We start from the raw sequence: 15,884 nt of genomic DNA on the forward strand, positions 1-15,884 counted from the left end.
TACCCAAGCCTCTGTGAGGGACGGACCGGGAGTTGGGATTGCAGGTCCCAGGCCGCGTAGAATGAGCCCCACGCCACGAGGGGGACAGACACCAGGCTGGACGTGACCCTATGGCCGAGGGAGCTTATCCCAACGGGCAGGCTGCTGAGATGCCAAGGCAGGCCACCGTGGGCCAGGACAGGACGACCGACTTCCGGACACAGAGTCTTCATTCCCTCGTCATGTGCGATCGCCGGCTTCAGAGGCATGGCTCCCCCACCCCCACCCGACCCAGCCCCTCCAACCCGCCCACTGGTTCACCACGCCTCCAGGGCTCCACTTACCCGAGGATCCTCGTCCTCTAGCCTGGGAACCCTGGGCGCCATGGGTGCTCTCCGTTGCCTCTTCCCGTTTGGGGCTTTCAAGGGTCTGGAAGGTGCGTGCTGGGTGTGACCACCCGCCATCTGCCCCCTCTCCATGAAGGGTCAAGTCAGCCTTGCTCCAAGATGGGTTTCTGGACTTGCTGAGTCAATGGGAAAAGGAGAGTCATTCCCACAGACACAACGACTCCTTCATGAACCTACCTCCCCCAGCGGGCAGGAGGGGGCGTCATGCCCACCAGGTCAAACACGGTCCTCACCTGGGAGGTGGGACCTCTCCCTCCTGCATGTTCTACACGCTCTCCCGTGGACCCACCCTCAGGACGGCACCCTCAGGCGAGGCCGTGGAGGTGGTCTCGCGTGACTCACCGGAGAGACTCTCGGGAAGTCTCTCCCAGCGCCCTCCGGAAGGAAAACCACACACAAAGTCCTGACCCCCCTGGACACCGCAATCCACACTACAGCGATACTCCCTGTGGCACCCAGGGTTGCATGTGCAAAGAGAGGGATGCTTGCCTCTCCAGAATGTACCTCTCCTACTTGACCCCCAGAGAAACCACCCTCAAAGTCAAAGTCAAGGAAAACGTTTCGTTTCTGCTCGACTCGAGTGGAAGCTTCCCCACACAAGAAGACCTGAACCCTTTTCTTTCACGTGGCCTTTACGGGGCCCCACGCTGAATTCACGTGTCAGCCGTGGCAAATGAGCATTTGCCGTGAAATTCGGGTGAACGAGAAACTTCCTTAGGCTCTGAGGCCCCACGGCGACGTGGAGCAGGATGCTGTCGCTGCTCCCGCACGCCCTCACACCAGTCAGACTCCGGGGTTCGGTTCCTTTGGAAGCAGAACCTCATGTGCTCAGGAACAGCGAGAGCCACGCCTTTCCTCAGTCTCTGTTCTCACAATCGTCTTCAACACTAAAGCGTCCTTCACCTGGTGAGTCGAGGCGCATCACCACCTCCATTTCCTCCCTGGCCCACTTCTGTGCCAGCTTGTGGGAGCCCCAGATCGTCCCAACCCACCTGAAACGCCAATGTGCTCCTCCTGTGTGTCAGGAGACGTGCAGAGCGGCGGGTGGCAGGCGGACTGCCGTGGAGGAGACTCAGGCGTGCCCTCGGCGTGCCCGAGGGACGGTCAGTGAGGGACACTTCCTTCCTTCCCGGACTCTTAGACCCGCCCAAGGTCACGTGACCTCTCGGGCACTTTAATCCCATGCAGCCCATCCCCTTGGTGCCCCTCACGTCTCCACACTAGGAAAGAATCCTGGAGGTTTAGCGACTGCTTGCCGTTGTAACTGGTGTGCACGCATGTGGAGATAGACGTCTCAGAACACATCTTCACCCTTGGACAAAGAGACTCGTGTGTGCATGCCTGTTGCATTCGTAAAGTGGTGTTTCTCGTGGGTCTCCAGGGACTCTTGTGGGGCCCCTGGCCTCACGTACGTTCCTGTGGTTGGGGGCCCCTTCGGCGTCCTCCGTGTCCAAGCTTCTCCCTTTCCCAACGGCAGCGGTGTGTCCATGACCTATTTGCAGTGTCCCTTCACTCCACACCCTGCCCTGCCCTCGCCGTTCCCCTTTCTGTCTCTAGGGCGGTGACTGCGCTCGCTGGGACCTTCGGAGGAATGGGATCCTATGTCCCGTGTCCCCTGGGAACTAGCTGCCTTGGCACTTGGTCTCGTGACCCAAGTCGCTGTTCCTGACAAGTCCCTGTGCTGACGCAGGGGGCTCCCTGTGGCCGACGCCCCTCGTTTGGGGCTCTTTGTTCTTGCCCATCAACTCGGACGTTCTGCTGAGCTTTTGCTCCCATTGGGGGATGTTGGTGTGACTGCCACCATTTCTCCTGGCCTGGCCTGGCTGGCCTCAGCCACGGACACTGTGTCAGGGAGATGTCTTTGGGATCCTGAAGGGCCAGCCCCAAGGGACAAGGTGCAACCCCATCGGCGGGGCATTCCTGAGTGTCATGCAAGCGAGCACCTTTCTCCCACAGCAGTGCAAAAGCTAGCGGCCCCACTGGCTGAGGTGGAGGGCCTGCATCGGCAGTGCCGTCGGCACCCTGGATGGTTTCCCTCCTTGAACATTGGCGTGTGTTGGGTGTCGTGTGCGCTTTTCATTTGGCCTTTCCTATCTTCTCCGGGAGGCTGCTCCTGTGGCCTCTGTCCACTGCCCTCAAGGCATGGCCCTCCCCCAACCTGGTGCCCTGCAGCCCCGCCCACCGCTTCCTTCAGCCTCTGCCTGGCCTCCTCTCTCCATGGCACCATACTACGGCCCCACCCCCTTACACGCAGCATCCTTACCCCTGCCACACCCATGCCCACACCCTTTCCCAATGCTCTCAAACCTCCGTTGGCTTGGCCTCGCTTCCAGGCCGTGGCTCCACGGGGCCAGCCTGGCGCCGGCCACTCTCAGGACCACTCCCCAGGGAGAAGCCCCCAGAGAGTGGGCGGGGGAGGGGGCGAGCGAGGCCAGGGCACAAGCACACCTTTCCCTGTTCCTCAAATATCCGTTGGCCCCCTCCCTGCTTGGTTGTGTACCCCTCCCTCTTTTCATATGATTTTTCCTTCCCTTCCCTGATGCTCAACTGTTTTGCACCTTAGAGCCTTCATATGAGTGAAGTCATATGCTAGTTGTCTTTCTCTGACTAATTTCGCTGAGGAGAATACCCTCTACTTCTAGCCACATAGTTGCGAATGGCACCCTGTCTTTCCTTTCAATCGCCGCGTAATGTTCCACCGTATATATACGTGCCCCCTCTGCTTTTTCCATTCCATGCATCTATGGACATTCGGGCTCTTTCCATACTTTGGCTCTTGTTGGTAGTGCTGCTCGAAGCTTTTGGGGGCGTTTGGGTGCAGGTGCCCCTTCGAGACAGCACACCCATATCCCTTGGATAAATACCTAGTCGTGCAATCGCCGGCTCATAGGGTCGCCGTGCTTTCAATTTTTTTGAGGAACCTCCATACTGTTTTCCAGAGTGGTGGAGCCAGTTTGCCTTCCCACCAGCAGCGCAAAAGAGATCCTGTTGCTCCGCACCCTCGCCAACATCGGTTGTTGCCTGAGTTGTTAATGTTAGCCACGTGTGAAGTGTTAGCTCATTGTGATCTGGATACGGATTTCCCTGATGCTGAGTGAGGTTGAGCATTTTTTTCATGTGTCAGTTGACCATCTGGAGGTCTTCTTGGAGGAGTGTCTATTCATGACTTTTGCCCATTTCTTCACTGGATTCGTTGGTTTTTGGCTCTTGAGTGTGATCAGTTCTTTATCGATTTGTATACTGAGCCTTTCTCCGACGTGTCGTTCGCAAATATCTTCTACCTTTGATGATTTAGCTGATTTGTTAGTGTAGCTGATCTGTTTCCTTCACGGTGCAGAAGAGTTTTCTTTTGATGAGTTCTCAATAGGTCGTTTTTCCTTTTGTTTCCCTTGCCTCCGGAGACGTGTTGAGTAAGAAGTTGCTGTGGCCCAGATCACAGTGGCTTTTGCCTGCTTTCTCCTCGAGGGTTTTGATGGCTTCCTGTCTTACACTTGGGACGTTCCTCCCTTTTGAGTTTCTTTATGTGTACGGTGTAAGAAAGTGGTGCGGGTTCCTTTTCCCGCATGTCGCTGTCCAGTTTTCCCAGCACCACTTGTTGAAGAGACTGTCTTTATTCCATTGGCTATTCTTTCCTGCTTTGCCAAGGAATAGTTGGCCATCCATTTGTGGGTCCGTTTCTGTTCTCTTGAGCTGAGTGTCTGTTTTTGTGCCACTACCATACTGTCTTGATGATTACAGCTGTGTAATTACAGCTTGACGTCTGCGATTGTGATGCATCCAGCTTTCCTTTCTTTTTCAACAGTGCTTTGGCTCTTCAGGGTCTTTTCGGGGTCCATACAAATTCTAGCATTGTCTGCTCCAGCTCTGTGAGGAGTGCTGGTGTTCTTTGGATAGGTGTTGCTTTGAGTATGTCGATTGCTTTGGGTGGTACTGACATTTTACCCATATTTCGTCCTCCCAACCAGGAGCGTGGAATATTTTTCCATTGTGCTTCTTGTCTTCTAATATTTCATGTAGCTTTCAGTGTATAGATTTTTCATCTCTTTGGTTACATTCATTCGTAGGTGTTTTATGATTTGGGGTGCAATTGTCAATGGGACCGATGCTTGATTTTTCTTCCTGTTGCTTCATCATTGGTGTATGGGAATGCAGCCCGTTTCAGTGCATTGATTTCACATCCTGCAACTTTGCTGAAGTCATGGATCAGTTCTAGCAGTTTTTGGTGGAATCGTTTGGGTTTTCCATATAGAGTATCATGTCATCCGCCAAGAGGGAACGTTTGACCTGTCCTGGCCAATTTGGAGGCCTTTGAGTCCTTTGTGTTGTCTGATGGCTGAGGCTAAGGCTTCCAACGTGATGGTGAATAACAGTGGCAAGAGTGGACCTCCCTGTCTGGTCCCTGTCCTTAGGGAGAAAGCTCTCATTTTTCCCCATGGGGGATGATACTCGCGTTGGGTCTTTCGTATCTGACTTATAGGATCCTTCTAGCCCTACGTTCTGGAGGGTTTGTGTCAAGATAGGATGTTGTATTTTGTCCCATGCTTTCTCCGCATCGATTGAGAGGATCGTGTAGTTCTTGTCCTTTCTTTTCTTAGACGTGATGAATCACATTACTTGTTTTGTGCATATTGAACCAGATCTGCATCCCAGGTAGAGATCCCACCTGGTCGTGGCGAATCATTTTATGGATATATTGTTGGATCCGATCGGCTAAAAACTTGTTGAGGCGTTTTGCATCCATGTTCATCAGGGAAATGGGTCCATTTTGTCGTGGGGTCTCTGTCTCGATTTGGAATCAAGGAAACGCTGGCTTCATTGAAAGAGCTTGGAAGTTTTCCTTCCGTTTCTCCCTTTTGGAGCAGCTTCAAGGGAATAGATGTGAACTCTTCTCTAAATGTGTGGGAGAATTCCCCTGGAAAGCCATCTGGCCCTGGACTCTGTATTCTTCTTTTCGTGGGGGTGGGGGGAGGGGGAGATTTTTGATTACTAATTCATTTTCTTTACTTGTTTTGGTCTCTTCAAATTTTCTTTCTTCCTGTTTCAGTGTTGGTAGTTTATACGTTTCTTGGGATGTGTCCATTTCTCTCAGATTGCCCATTTTCTTGGTGTATAATTGCTCACAACATTCTCGTAGTATTGTTTGCATTTCTGCTGTGTTGGTTGTGGTCTCTCCTCTTTCGTTCTTGATTTCCTTTATTTGGGTCCTTTCCTGTTTCTTATTGAGCAAACTGGCTAGGGATTGGTCAATTTTGTGAATTCTTTCAACGAATCAGCTCTGGTTTCATTGATCCGTTCTAGTGTTGTTGCTGTTTGTTTTCTTTTTGTACTTGTTTTTGTTTTTGTGTTGTGTTGTTTTGGTTTCCATAGCATTGATTTCCGCTCTAATCTGCATTATATCCTGTCTCTGCTGGTTTGGGGTTTTCTTTGCTGTTCTTTTTCCAACTCTTTAAGGTGAACGGTTACATTGTGTCTCGGAGCCGTTTCTTCTTTCTTTCGGAAGGAAGGCCTGGATTGCTATAGACTTCCCTCGAATGACCCCCTTTGCTGCGTCCCAGAGGTTTTGGCCTGTGGTGTTACCGTTTTCCTTGGCTTCCATGGACTGTTTAATTTCCTCTTTAACTTCTCGGTTAGCCCATTCACTCTTACGTAGGGTGTTCTTTAGTCTCCAAGTATTTGTTCCATGTCCACATTGTTTCTTGTCGTGATTTCGAGTTTCACTGCATTGTGGTCTGAGAATATGCACGATATTATCTCGACCTTTTTGTCCTTGTTGAGGGCTGATTTGTGTCTCAGTATGTGATCTGTTGTGGAGAATGTTCCGTGTGCACTGGGGAAGAATGTCTATTTGCCTGCTTTAGGATGAAATGTTCTGACTATATCTGTCAAGTCCATCTGGTCCAGTGTGTCATTCAAAACCATTGCTTCCTTGTGGAGTGTAGGTTTAGGTGAGCTGTCCGTTGCTGTAAGTGGGGTGTTGAGGTTCCCTCCTAGTATGGTATCATTCTCAATGAGTGTCTTTATGGGTGTGATGACTTGATGTATGTATCTGGGCGCACCACATTTGGTGCATAAATGTTCACAATCGTGAGGTCTTCTTGGTGGACAGACCCCATAATTATGATATAACGCCCTTCTACGTGTCTCGTTAGAGTCTTTATTTTAAAGTCTAGATTGTCCGATATGAGTATGGCTACTCCTGCTTTCTTTTGTCAACCATGAGCATGAGAGATGGTTTTCCATCCCTTGCTTTCAATCTGAAGGCGTCTTTAGATCTAAGGCGGGTCCCTTGTAAGCAGCGTGTGGATGACCTTCTTTTCTCACCCATTCTGTTACCCTATGTGTTTTGATTGGAGCACTGAGTCCATTGACGTTTAGAGTGAGTACTGAAAGGTAGGAAGTTATTGCCATTGTGTTGCTTGTAGAGTTGGAGTTTCTGGTGGTGTTCGCCGATGCTTGCCAGTGTTTTCTGCCTGTGGTCTGTTTTGTTCTTTTATGTCTTTTGTCCCCTGGGAGAGTCTGCCTTCCAATGTCTTGCAGGGCTGGTTGAGTGGTCAGGAACTCCTTTACTTTTTGCTTGGGAAACTTTCCATCTCTACTTCTATTTGGAATGACAGCTTTGCTGGACACATAAGTTTTGGCCGCATCCTTTAGGGATTCAGTGCGATGAATATATCCTGCCACTCATTTCTGGGCTGCCAGGTTTCTGTGGCTAGGTCTGCTGCAAATGTGGTCAGTCTTCCCTTGTAGGGGAAGGACTTTGGTTTCCCTTGCTGCTTTCATGATTCTTTCCTCGCCTGAGTATTTTGTGAACTCGACCAGGCTCTGCCTTGTTGATGGTTGGACGTTGTTGAATCTAATGGGAGTCTTCTGTGCTTCCTGGATTTTGTGTGTCTTTCCCAGGTTAGGAAAGTTTTCTGCTGTGATGTGCTCACATACCCCTTCTACCCCCTTGTCTCTCTCTCTTCGTCTTCTGGGACCCCTATGACTGTGATGTGATTCCTTTTCAATGAGCCGCTGAGTTCCCGAGTTCTTAAACCCTGCTCTTTTGCTTTAGTCTCCCTCTTTCCTTCTGCTTCGTTATTCTCCATTGCTTTGTCCCCTCTATCGCTGGTTCTCTGCTCAGCCTTAGCATCCTTGCCGCTGTGGCATCTGTTCCAGATCGCAGCTCGCTTTTAGCATTGTTTATTGCATCCTGGCTAGCTTTCACTTCTTTTATCCCCACAGAAAGGCATTCTCATCTACTTTCAACCCCAGCTGGTATTCTTATTATCGTGATTCTAAATTCCGGTTCAAACGTCTTGCTCGTATCTGTGTTGGTTAAGGGCCTGGCTGTCCTTTCTTCCTGCTCTTTCTGTTGGGGTGAATTCCTTTGCTTCATCATTTTGGAGGAAGGAAAGGAATGAATAAGATAAAAGAATTCAAAATTTAAAAAGAAGTAACAACACACACACACACACACAAATCACACAAATGATGCTAGATCCTAGGTGAGTTTTGGTCTGGTTGTTGAAATGGGCTTGAAAGATTAGAGGAAAAAGGGAAAGAACATAAAACCAGGAAACCGTTTGAACACTTGGAAAAAAGAATACAATGAAATAGGATAAAATGAAATGATGGAATTCAAATAGAATTTGACACATTTACAAAAAATTAAACGAATATAGTCCAAAAAGATTCAAGGAAATTATTTTAAACCATGGAAAACAACAACATATTTTTTCTCTTTCTGTCTTCCTGAAAAAGAAAAGAAATGAAAAAGAAAAGAAAAGAGATGGACCCGCGAACAGACTGCAATACGATTGAAGTTACATTGCTGTCCCCTAGACGTCAAAGGATGAAGCACTTTGTAGTCCATACACTACAAAGTGGCGGAGACACCTGGGTTCCTGGAGCCAGGTTGGCCCAGTTGGGCCGTGCTAAGTGTCACGGCTGTGTTCTCCACTAGATGGCGCAGCTAGCCTACAAGCGGGGAGTGCTGGGGCGCTTGGAGATGCATATGCGCATGCGCGGGAGCGGAGACCTTGGCGTCACTCAGGTGCCAGTCTGTAGTATCTGAACTCGGCTGTCGGAGATCAGCAATCCTGCCCCCGTCCTTTGTCTCCGGCTTCTGTCCACTCGCCGCTTTGACACTGTCCGTGGCCCAGCCGTCAGGTTGCCAGGAGACACCTCCCTCCTGGGATTTACCTCCCAGGCGGCTGTGTTTCCCGACCCCTCACTTCTGAGGGCCCGCGGCTGAGACCTGCTCAGATCCTTTGCGTCAGGGTCTCAGCGAGCAGTGGCCGGGGCCCGGCCGCACCCAGGAACATTGGCAACACCGTTCCGCTGCCGATGCCCAGAGACTGCGGCTGGGTGCCAGCCTGCGCCCGGAAACGTTCACGCGATGGTGTAGCAGCAGAGTTTCGAGGATTATGGACAATCACCACACACTTCTGGTACCGGGCTTCCCCCTTAACGACCTTGTTCCAGCACCAGCGAATGTGGCTGTTCTCCGGGGTCTGCTGGGACCTCTGGGGTCGGCTGGGGTGGCCACACAGACTCTACCTCGTGTCCTCGCAGCAGGGGAACCGCTTTTCTCCGTGTGGTTCCAGACACCCCTCCTCCACACCCCCAGTCTTCACTCTGCTCTCGGGGATTCGCCCTTCCGACCAGAGCACCGCCAGGTATCAGATGCCGAGTGTCGCACTCTGCCCTCCCCCTGTTTGTACAGTCTTCATGGAATTTAAACCCGCTCCTTTGTCCTTCCTCCCGTTTTGGTTCAGTGCCTGTGGCTCTTTCCACATTTCCGCTTTCTCCCCAGCTGCTTTTGGCGGGGGGAGGGGAGGGCGAGGGGATTGCTTTCCCCATATTCTGGCCCTGTCTCTGTCCTCTCTCTGCAGGCAAAAACAGCTCCGTGCCCTCTGTGGCTTCTCTCTTCCCCAGTTCACCTCTCTGCGCCGCGTCCCCACTGAGTTCTGGGGTTCAGGTTGGGCAACCTGTGGCGTGAATCCTCAGATCAGTTTTCGAGGTGTGCAGGATGCTTTTGTGTTGGTGTGGCTGCATTTTATGGATGCGAGACGCAAAGAAAACTTCCATGCTCTTCTGCCATCTTGGCCCCTCCCCCCACACTGCCTTTTCTGTATCGTCATGAATACCCTTACGAACTGCAGGGTGACATCTCTGAATTAAGCTTTCCGTGACAAATCCAGATTAGGCTGGCTGGATTTGGCGAGGCCAAATAACGCTGTTCCTATTGCCGTGATTGCTCCCACATCACCGCACGTGAGGCCTCCTCCTGGTTTTCCCCTATGCAATCTTCTTTGCTAATTGTCAACAGTTTCTACAATTGAACGTTTTGACTTAACTGGATTTCTATTTTTTTTTTTTCCAACGTTTATTTATTTTTGGGACAGAGAGAGACAGAGCATGAACGGGGGAGGGGCAGAGAGAGAGGGAGACACAGAATCGGAAGCAGGCTCCAGGCTCTGAGCCGTCAGCCCAGAGCCCGACGCGGGGCTCGAACTCACGGACCGCGAGATCGTGACCTGGCTGAAGTCGGACGCTCAACCGACTGCGCCACCCAGGCGCCCCAACTGGATTTCTATTTTGAAAGAGAAGTTCCTGGAATGTCTGGAAAATAGATCGTCACCAGTGGCCCGAGCAGCTCAGGGTTGTCAATTTTAGCTCAGAGTCCGGGCTCCAGCACGGCCAAAGTTAAGTCACAAGGAGGGAATCCTAGACCCACCAGACCTTCTGTAAATGTTCATGGTCGCCTTTATGCCCCACGAAATGCTCAGGCTGCAGTGCGAGGCACGGAGCCTCCGACCCGCCAGCCTGAGCAAGTGCCCAATGCCAGGTCCTCCTGGAAGTCTAGGCAATGCCCGTGCTGGCCAGCGGCGCCCCCTGCTGGACAGAGAGCAGTGTGGCAAGACTCCCTCTTGTGACCTCCCCCACGGATTGCAGAGCCAGGGGTGTGGACTTCATCATGTGTGGGTGGAACACGTGACACACGGCCACCCAGGAAGAGCTGGTCATAGGCATCTGGGGAGCTGACTGGATGCTTATGGAGGCCGTCTTGAGATCCAGATCAAATATTGTCCGTGTGTGCGTGTGTGTGTGTGTGTGTGATATACAGGTTTTAACCCAGGAAGAGAAAGTTGGATCCCAAAATTTCTACAGGATGACCTAGCGTGGTTATTTTCTGTGGCTTTTCCCTTGGTGGCTCAGTTGCACATACACTGTTTGCATTTTACCCACGATTCCTCCCACTTTAGAATCAAATCCACAGGAAAGATAGATGTCACGTGTGCATGTCTTTGAGCTCTAACACCCAGCTAGCCCTGTTGAACTCTTTCACTGCGAAAGTGCCGTGTCATCACTCCTCTGTGGAATAAAAGACAAAACAGAAGAACATAGGGCAAGCGAAGAATAAATACCATAAGATAAAATCACAGCGGGAGGCAAGCCATAGGAGACTCTTCAAAAAATTTTGTTTTCTCTTTATCTTAGTGAGAGAGACAGACAGAGAGAGAGAGAGAGAGAGAGAGCGCATGACGAGGGGAGTGGCAGAGAGAGGCATGCACACAGAATCCGGAGCAGGCTCCAGGCTCTGAGCTGTCATCAGAGCCCCAGACACGGGGCTTGAAGTCTCAAAGCCTGAGATCATGAGCTGACTGAATCAGAGTCCGAACCAGCTGAGACACCCACGTGCCCCAGGAGAACCCTTCAGTGTAGAGAAGAAAGTGAGGGTTGCTGGAGGGTAGGAGTGGGTGGGCTCCATTTGCAACGGGCGTTATGGAGGGCCCCTGTGGGGGTTAGCAGTGGGTGTTTCATGTAAGGGACGAAGCCCTAAATTCCACCCCTGAAACCAAGACTACACTCACTGTTAACTGAATTTGATTTACATTTGGAAAATGGAGGGGGGACTGGGTGCCTCAGTCGGTTGAGTGTCCAACCTCAGCTCAGGTCAGGATCTCATGGTTCGTGGGGTTGAGCTCCACGTTGGGCTCTGTGCTGACAGCTCAGAGCCTGGAGCTGCTTTGGGTTCTGTGTCTCTCACTCTCTCCCCCTCCCATGCTCACACTCTGTCTCTGTTCTGTGTGTGTGTCCCTCTCTGTTTATTTAAACATTTTACTTCATGTTGAAAACATGAAAACAACAGACCAATAAACTTTAAAAGTAGATTAAGAAAAAGTATTTTTCCTCTATCGGCTATGATATTTGAACATCCAGAATTCAATATGATTTCCTGTACAAAATTCACATACTGACATTAGTTCCCACTACGTGTGGTGTGTATGTTTAATGCAGACTGGAAACAGCAACAACAACAACCACAACAACAGCAACAACAGGCTTTACCCTGTCAGTGCCATTGGCAAATGACCAGAGATCTCCTATATGGCCCCCCTCCCCTGGGGGGAATTGAAGGCTCATGCACTAATTCCCATTCAACAGTGTGTTTAGTGAGTCTCGCTCCTTTAAGAAATACAGGTGTGACTGAGAGCATCCATCCATACCCTGACCTGAAATACCACATTGTTGCCTCGGTGTCCACTTGAGACTGTTTTTGTGAGGTGTACAACCGAGGACCAAGATTGCAATGCAACTGAGCAGAAATCCCTGAGCCTCCTCCCTTGTGGAGGAGATTGTCCGATGGGGGGATGGTGGTCAACTCTGCGGAACAAGGTAGAGCTGCTTGGTGGCTCAGCAAGAAGAGGTGGAAGAAGCTTCCTTTCCCCCATTCGCTCTGCAGCCTCATGGGAGGGGGATCGTTAAGGGAACCTAATCTAATGCACATGGGCCAGGAAGGCTCCACCCACCCGTCTCCGGAGACATGAGCATTGATTTGCTCCTTGCCATTTCCAGGCAATTAGCCAATGTTCACATGAACATGTGGAGACTTTACAAAAGATATTATGTCTACAAGGAAACACTTTGCACAGTTATGAATTAGTGTTTCCTTCTGCTCCTCTCCTTCCGACCCAAGACATTCCTGAAAAGGCTGTCTGCTCCCACGTAGAGCTAGAGTTCTTCCAGTTTCCTGCTCATTTGCCACTCCTCCGTGTGGAAGCACTGAGATTGTTTCCAACTCCTTCCCCTGCCGGTGCATGTTTGGATATCACCGAGAGTCCCCACACGCACATGTTTGGGCACATGTACTTTACCAATACACAGAGAGTAGGGAATGGGATGATGGGACCGTGAGTCCCAGGCATTTTCACAGGGACTCCCCGTGCTCTGCCTTGTTTCCACCTTCATGCCTCATTGGCCACTTCCTCTGACCCTTTCAGGCTCTGAGAGTGCCCAATGATCCTCGGTGCTGATGGAGGGGAGAAACCCTCCAAATACCCAGCATAATCCACACCTCTCCAATAACATCATGACAGCCAGCCAGCCTTAAAGCTCAGGATTCTCCAGGTCAACGGGAACGCCATACCCCATGAATACAGCCAGATTCATGGTCCCTCCACATGTCCCGATCACACCCACCTACAACACACAAAACGTGGCCTAGAAGGGACTGTGAGTGAGTGAGTAGTGAGTGAGGGCGGGTGAGTGTGCCCGTGGGCAGGCGTGTATCTCAAAGCCTGTAGTGGGATCCCTGCACTGCTTCCTGAGACCTCTGTCCCTTCTTGTTCTTCCTCTTGGTAGCTCTGGCTCTGCCGGTGAGACAAGGGACTTGGTTAATGGCCGTTGCCCTCTGAGGTGGGATGTCCCTGGCTGAACTGTTGAGCCGGTGGATGTTTGGCTCACGGTGATCCTTTCCCATCTCATCTCTGTATTTGGACTGGTGAATGAGGACTGCGTCGGGGGGAAGAGCAAGTTCTAGTTTCCTGAGGTTGAATTCAGACTTGGGACGGTGGCTTTCTTGGAGGAATCTCCACTGGTCTAACGTGATTGCTGGCAGTGGTGTCTCTTCCACGTGATCCTCCAATGGTGGCACCTCGATGTTGGGGTCGGTTTCAGGCCCCCCTTGGGCCGCAGCCGCGCCTGCGTGGTCAGCCCGGAGGGATGTGGATTCCCCAGCACCTGGCTCACTCGCACGGTCTCTTTCCAATTCACTCTTCTGGATGTAAAAGAGGACATAGGCGTGTTGGCTCAGGGCAGACGTCGCATCACTGGCGGTCACCTTCGCATCATCCATTTTGTACCACTGGCCGTTCCCAGCTTTGATGTAACAGAAGTAATGTCCGCTGTGACAACTCCAGCATACGTCAGCGACCCCCCGTTCTGCCCAGACACGTAGCGTTGCATGTCCAGGTGCTCAGGATATTGCACTTCCTTAGCCAGTTTGCTGCCCGTGAAATGGCAGAATCGTTTCAAGACCAGCATCAGGACCTTGGAGCAAGTGTGCAAAGTCAACGTCTTGGAGCAGGTACCTTGTTTAGAGAAGTACTATGATGATAGGCATTTTCAGCATCCAACTGTTCGGGTAATTCCTGCTGTACCTCATACGATTTATTTATTTTTCTGAGGAGCATCCTTAACTATTCCAAGTCGTCCTCCAGAAGTGGGATCAACCCCTGATACCGTGGAAGCTTGTGGAACGGTATCCCTGGCACACTTCTTCCTTTGAAATTTAAAATCCCTTCTATGGCCCACCAACTGCTAATGCCAGCCTAGAAGGCCGAGAAAGTTGTCCTTGACCAACTGAACTGCCACAATGTTATTTTAGTCCAAACGGGGCCCCACAACCACTCTTTCTTCTTAGAAAAATGGGAGATGGTGTCTCCGCTCATGTGAACCTCCACAGAAGCTGCTGTATGTGATCTGGAGCCCTGGAACCACCATAGCTAAACATGGTGGTATAAGAATGGCTTCCTTGCCTAGCCTGAGTCTCTGGAAGTCATCTAAGTCCAGGGTACACTGGTGCAGTACTCGAAGACACTTTGGAGACTGGGAGATGCCATCCTGCACACCCCACAACTTTTCTGAATCTTCCATAGGAATGTAGGGACCACACTGAAGGCTGTGTCCTCCCTGTTGGTATAGGGGCACTGTAGGTGATACTCTCCTACAGCCCAGTCCCATCTGATCCTCTGCAAATATTTTTAAGTGACCTTGAAGGTGGGAACTGAGAAGTCTGGAGCTCCAAGGGCTGAGTGGAGAAAATGCAGAACTGGTCCCGCGCATTGGGGGCTAAAATAGTAATGACAGGTTGAGTGTCCATTTGACACTGGGATTTTTTGTGCCAGTGTGGGCATGCAGTCCTGCCTGCTTCAATGGGGACCAAACTCGTGAAATCTGGTGGCCATCCTGTTGCAAGCATAGTCAGGATCCCCCTCCCCCTGCTCCCCTCCCAATTGGATTTGCATGCAGTTTTCCACTTTGTCCCAGACCCTCCTCAAGGCTGGCTTTTTTCCCCCTCTGGTTGTTCATCTTTTCCTCATGTAACAGATTTCATGTGCAGACCTAGGGCTCTAAACACAATCCATCCCATAAAGCTTGGTATAGTCACTTTGTCATATACTTAGGGGATTCTACACCCAACTTGCTTAATTATCAGTATTTCCCATATTAATAGTGTAATTAATGTTACTAATGATGACTATTGTAATTCTTTATTTTTATCAGTAAATTTTTTATCATGAATTATTTTGTTGATGCCATACTACATTATATGGTCTCTCTTTTTTTTTAAGTTTGTTTCTTTATTTTGAGAGATAGAAAGAGAGAGAGAGAGAGAGAGAGAGAGAGAGAGAGAGAGAGAGAGAATGTGTGTGTGCATGAGTGGGGGAGGGGCAGAGAGAGAAAAGAAGAAAGAGAATCCCAAGCAGACCCAGCACTGTCAGCGCAGAGCCCAACATGGGGCTTAATCTCACAAACCGTGAGATAATGACTTAAGCCAAAATCAAGAGTTGTACAGTTAACTGACTGAACCACCCAAGCTCCCCTATAGTCTCTCTTTTCATAAAATGGGTCAGACTTTTTGATGATGATTATAAAGGATTCTCCAGAAGACCTACAATTCACACACTCGCTTCTATGTCCCCATTGTATGAGTTAAAGTGTGTTCCTCCAGTGAGGCTCCTGAAATATTGCATGTCCCCCTCTAGAGGCATTGACACGTCTGTGATGATATGATAGTAGAACCCTGAGCAGGACTTCCTTTGTCAGACTTATCCTCTAAAAAATGTTTGTCTGCTTGAGATTTTTTTTTTTGTATGAAATGATGTCTTTCTGTAGAGATGGTGGACTTATCTCATATCTCTTCTCTTTCCTGATCCCTCTCCATTTCATCCAAGCTAAAAATTTCATCCAAGCTAAAAATTTGTCACCACACACAGAGTTAGATCCAGCCATCATTCATTTAACACACCTCCACACTTTTTAGAAGCATCAATTCATATTATGTTTCTGAGTTAAAATCATAGGCTAAAGATAAATTGATAAGCAAAATGTGGTCTATCCATACAATGGAGTATCATTCAGCCTTAAAAGAGAGGAAAGAAAGGAAACTCTGATGCATGTTGCAACACACATAAACCTGGAGGACATTAAACTATGTGTAATCAGGCA

At 50.1% G+C, this 15,884-nt stretch overlaps 1 protein-coding gene and 1 pseudogene across 1 annotated transcript in view; one reads left to right on the forward strand and one right to left on the reverse strand.

The window, feature by feature from the left end:
- Positions 1–8,682: 8,682 nt before the first annotated feature.
- The window catches only part of LOC122470258 (zinc finger protein 705A-like), a 33,247-nt gene continuing 26,045 nt past the window's right edge, over positions 8,683–15,884 (forward strand). The window contains exon 1 of the mRNA XM_043557694.1: positions 8,683–9,046. The gene's annotated coding sequence lies outside the window, so the exon portion shown is untranslated. The remainder of the gene's footprint in view (positions 9,047–15,884) is intronic.
- LOC122470252 lies at positions 12,628–13,919 on the reverse strand (annotated as a pseudogene).

This window comes from Prionailurus bengalensis, chromosome B1 (assembly GCF_016509475.1).
Source record: "Prionailurus bengalensis isolate Pbe53 chromosome B1, Fcat_Pben_1.1_paternal_pri, whole genome shotgun sequence".
Lineage (NCBI taxonomy): Eukaryota > Metazoa > Chordata > Mammalia > Carnivora > Felidae > Prionailurus > Prionailurus bengalensis.